The 5275-nt window shown below is 34.4% G+C and overlaps 1 long non-coding RNA gene across 1 annotated transcript; it reads right to left on the bottom strand.

Annotated features, from left to right (window-relative positions):
* Positions 1–225: 225 nt before the first annotated feature.
* Positions 226–3077, bottom strand: LOC118485663. The gene is made up of 3 exons (XR_004877322.1): positions 2944–3077; positions 1550–1639; positions 226–371 (listed from the first exon to the last, which is right to left on the bottom strand). It is a non-coding gene; the product is annotated as an uncharacterized LOC118485663 (long non-coding RNA).
* Between the last annotated feature and the right edge of the window lie 2198 nt (positions 3078–5275).

Here is a 5275-nt window from a genome sequence, read left to right as displayed (position 1 = left end):
TCTATACTTTTATAACGTGTATAGACCACATCGATGCTACTCACTCGAAAACGATAATGACGAGGTATGACCCGGAACGGATAACCCGACCCGGTCATTTGTAACGCCCTAACACCTAATAACTTAAAAACAACGCAGCAGAAAATACGAGCCTTAAAATTCTTTCTTTATTAGTCACATTACTTACATGAAGGCTCAATTACAAAGTGTCGTACATTTATTAGAAAGAATTTACAACATTCCCTTTTATTAACCCTTCAAAGAAATAAATAAATCAAACTATGTGACCGTCCTTTTCCGTACAATCCTTGCTCTCGACTCGATCTATGTCCGCTTCTCTTCGTTAGTGGTAGAAGAAAACCATGTAGTACCTGTGGACATCAAATACAACGTAACCATTAGTCGTTAACAACATCATACGACATTATTCTCTATAATTTAATATCAAATAATATTCGACAATATAAACTTTGATTTATTCAACTATCCTCTCGTATATTCTCGTTCCGAGTTCGACTTCGATACCTCATGAACCCGATGTTCTTTTACCTGCATTACATTACAACTTCAAGGTACACCATTAGCAATCGTCAATGCCCAAACATAATGAAATCATTCCTTCATACCTTTATAACATCTAGCATTCATACATGTATACTAATTCCTACGTGCATTCATAGCGAATTACATTTGTATATGCATACATTCCTAATTCATACATGCATACAAACATATACACCTACATATATAGGCACACATTCGTACACGCACACATACATACAAGCTCCCGCTTACCACTATTATTCATATATGTACCTATGCTTCTTGTCATAATCACAACTTTCCATGATATATGTTTTATACTTATTGTCTTGCATACTTATTCGTTCCTAGACTCGATCACTTCTAGATTTCCTTTACTAACAAGAAGAAAAAACCATACTTTCACTATCCGGAGGCTCATAACATCTCTTATATACAAAACCGGCTTTAAAATAAGTTATGAGACATTGAAAATCATTCAAACATTGAATCCGGATGCAAAAACGAACAAGAAAAGAAAGATCGCCAGCTTGTGGCTTCCTTGCGGGGCGCGACACCTGTCGCGTTGCGTGACGGTGAAACTGAAATGCTGTTGCGTAGCGCGACAGCCCTATTTCGACAGAATGCTTCCTTTTTGATGCTGCACTTATGCCCAACTATGATTTTAACCAAAACACTAACTTCTAAATTCCATAACTTTCGACCTACATATCCAAATCACATGATTCTTGTTTCTATGCGACCGTAATTTAATTATGGATCCATTTATCACCTCGGGTCGCATCAATAGCTGATTTATAAGCAAACAGTTTATAAATCCCTTTATACCATTATTCGACCCGTTTAATCCTACTAGTTTACCTTCATTATAAATAACTCCTTTGTTATACTAAAAATAACACTTACCTTAATACTCTCATTCATTACATAATCCTTGCATAATTTTTCCACACTCATAAATATTAAATTCTACATACGTACTAAGAAGTGAATCGGAATCACTTACCTCGTGCGTCCGAGTTCGTGCATAGCTTCCGTATTTACCTTTGACCCATTGCTCTTCCATGCTCGTGTCCATGTTGACATGACTCCTACGCTTTCAGGTTATCATCAACACATTCTTGTTAGCATACATCATTGTACCTTATAATGAGCATACATTTGCATAATTTTGTATTCAACTTGCATTAATCATTCCTAACAAGCATACGACATGTACCCGATTTCACATCCTTTCAAACCCATATAATCCATCATGTCATTCCATTTATCACATATTTATATACCATGTACCATACGATTATCTATAATCTTGTAATCACAACGACAAGTCTAGCCATGTTCCTTATGCATAGTTGACTTTCAGAGTCAACGATTTATCATTTTAACTTTTGGCTTAATCTCATATACTCATGACATCATAATAGGCTGTTTTGGGGCGTCCGTTTACTGTACTTACGAGCTTGCAAAAATTACAATCTTTTTATGTGACGTGCCCCTCGGAGGGATTATCCTTATGTTAAATTTTTAGAGTCTAACTCTCTACCAAAAATTTATAAAAATTCATTTACTAAGTTGTAATCAGATTCGTCACTTCTGACTGCAGCTTACGGAAAAATTAATTTAAAATTCCTCGTTTATCCGATTGACGAAATTCCAGTTGGAGATTTTTGGAATCACCTGAAGCTACCTACAGTAAAAATTTGAGAAATGGCTCAATTCCTAAATTGAGTTATGACATTCGTAATGGGCTGCAAATTCTGCCAGAAAACGCAACCTGAACCTTCGATACGGAAAAATTCATAAAACGTTCATTTTTCATCGAAAAAATGCAATTCCAGTTGGGTTTGAAAGGTTTTTCCCGGGAGCTCATCAAAAACTCAATAAACATCAATTTATGACAAGATTTGACCCAGTTACAGCCGATTACATTCGGCTGTAACTTTCTGGACAGATTTAGCTTTCATCAAATCTTTTCTAAATATCTCCCATTCTAACTTCACCTAGACATTTCATCATACACCTTGTGTGCATACCACCAATAAAGCACATGATACAAGTATCTTATGCATTACCCTACTAGTTCATTCATAATTCATCAATTACAACAAGAATCAACTTAAGTACATGCTATAATCAACCTATCTAACAATAATTCATTACATACAACATATACATCAATAATTCAAGCTAGGTTTTAACATGGGTGCAATCTCTTATGTCATCATCTTCATCACTAGAAGTGGGTTTCAATTCTAATCATCCTATTACTCAAAATCTTTCACAACACATGTTCCATATAGGAATTATATCACATATTCATGCTCAATTTTGCATCAATTCACGGATTAATCATAACCCATATCATCAAACATCACCTAAACATAAAATTTAACTTACTTGGTGTGAAGAATACTTGAATGATCATAAATCCTAGTTCATGCATCGGATTTGACCCCAATTTCCTTGTCAATTTGAAGGTTCTTGTGAATTAGGGTTTCACCCCTTTTTCTTCTGCTTTGTTCGATCCCCAGACAAACACACACAGTGTGTGTGTTTTATATTTTCTTTTTATTCTTTTAATTAATTCAAGTTTCCACTTTGACAACCTTGGTCCCTTAAGTTTTTGACACCATCATAATTGCCACTAATTTCATACCTTTACTTATCTTGTTAGGTATTTAACTAAGTTTAATAACCTAGTTATTGTTTTTCATTTACTTAAACACGGTGACATATCTACGAATTTAATAATTCGTGTTTTGGGGTGTTACATCATTATCTATTATTTTATTATAAATATACAATTACACATGTTTATTCTAGAATATTCTATTCTGCATGGATAAACCACGTAATCAAATACCTAATATTTTGGGAAGATCATGCAAATCCCTAACTTATCGGAGTCCATCGTAAGTTAGAGGAAACCCTAACGGTAAACTATAAATAGAGGTAAACATCAAAGGTATGATCAAGTCTGCTCTCGTTTACTCTCTCTCTCTCTCTCTACACATATTTTCTTACTCCCAAACCGAGACTTATTCTCATGCGGGAGGGTGGTTACAGGAATAACCCCATTCCTGTAACGAGTTCTAACGGTGTTCTGTTTTGCAGTTAGTTGTTCGGATCGCCAAGAGTTGAAGTTCTAGTCGGAGCCTACCGTTCAGGTCAGTGTTTCTTCATTAGAAAAATAAAATAAAATAACGATTGATTGTAATAATTCGAAAAGTATTTCTTCATAATCAATTTTCAATTAAACCTTAAAAATGTGTAGTGATTCGTTGTTTAATAAAATTTGGTATGTAAAATTTCTAAAGACTACCCGTGTTTTTACACTGGTTTTACGTCTAGTAGGTTGTATATGCACAAATGAGCTTATACAAATGCTAGATGTTACATTCCTAAACCGTTTTTACTCTTTCTTCTTTTTATTAGATGTTTAATCTAAGACTAAACATTGCGTACATTTATTGTTGGATCTCAAATTCGTGATATGTTCTCATCTGATCTAAAAGTCAATCTTAATTTTAAGGGTTTAGTTAGCAAATCTTTTAAGGATTTGAATTTGTCAAAAGAACAGGAAGGGATTTGATTTAGAATTGAAATTCGTCACATTAATTTGGAATTCTAATAATTCTAAGGAATTGGAATTTACAAGCATTTGAGTGAACAAACAATCACATGGGAATTTTAATACATCACTACGACTACCACACCATCCCCCATTTGCCACCTACTAGTCGCCTCCGCCCTCGTTACTCTACACCCCCATCATTACCCAGCCTCTCGGGTGACAATGGTGACATCGGAGGTAACAGTGATGACAACCATGATGATAGATGCGTTGACAATAAATAGTCGAAGATTTCAATTCGGTCGGCTGAATTCATTCACAATTTGAAAAAACTTTATTATGTTTCTTTTATATAAAATATTTTGTGTGAAATTATTTGAATTCCAATTTCATATTAAGTTCTATTATCAAGCGAACAAATTAAATGTAAAATTCAGATTCAATTCCAATAAATTATACAAACCAAATACGTTAAAATATAAAATTCACATTCTAATTCACTCGAATTGTAAAACCAAACGGACCATAACCACTTAATTATTAATTCATTTTCTTTGTTAATCTATATAAAACCACTTGATTATTAAGGGTTATTGGATTTTATCACCTTTAACTATTGACTATTGGCCGCTAACACCCCCAACTAACATATTGACGCCCGACACCTCCAACTTGACTTTCATTCTGTTCTGACACTACTCTGTTAACAGAACACTAATATTGTTAGTGTTTAATCCTACGTGTCAAGCACTGTCCTAAATGACATGGCGATTATGAGCTTGACATGTAGGATTAAACACTAACAGTGTTAGTGTTTTTAAGCCATGTCCTATATGACATGGCGATTACGGGCTTGACACGTAGGATTAAACACTAACAATGTTAGTGTCCTGTTAACAGAGTGGTGCTAGCAAAGACTGAAAGTCAAGTCGGAGGTGTCGGACGTTAAAGTGTTAGTTGGGGGCGTCAGCGGTCAATAGTCAATAGTTGAGGATGATAAAATCCAATAACCCAATTATTAATTCATTTTCCTCGTATAAAAAAAAGGAAGAAAACCACACGTTATTTCTAGCAATAGAGTCCAACTTTAAATAAAGCAAAACAACCAATGATGATCATCACCATCCTTAATTCTCTCTCTACAATACAAAAGCT

Source organism: Helianthus annuus, chromosome 13 (assembly GCF_002127325.2).
Source record: "Helianthus annuus cultivar XRQ/B chromosome 13, HanXRQr2.0-SUNRISE, whole genome shotgun sequence".
NCBI lineage: Eukaryota > Viridiplantae > Streptophyta > Magnoliopsida > Asterales > Asteraceae > Helianthus > Helianthus annuus.
This window is presented reverse-complemented; position numbering and strand designations above follow the sequence as displayed.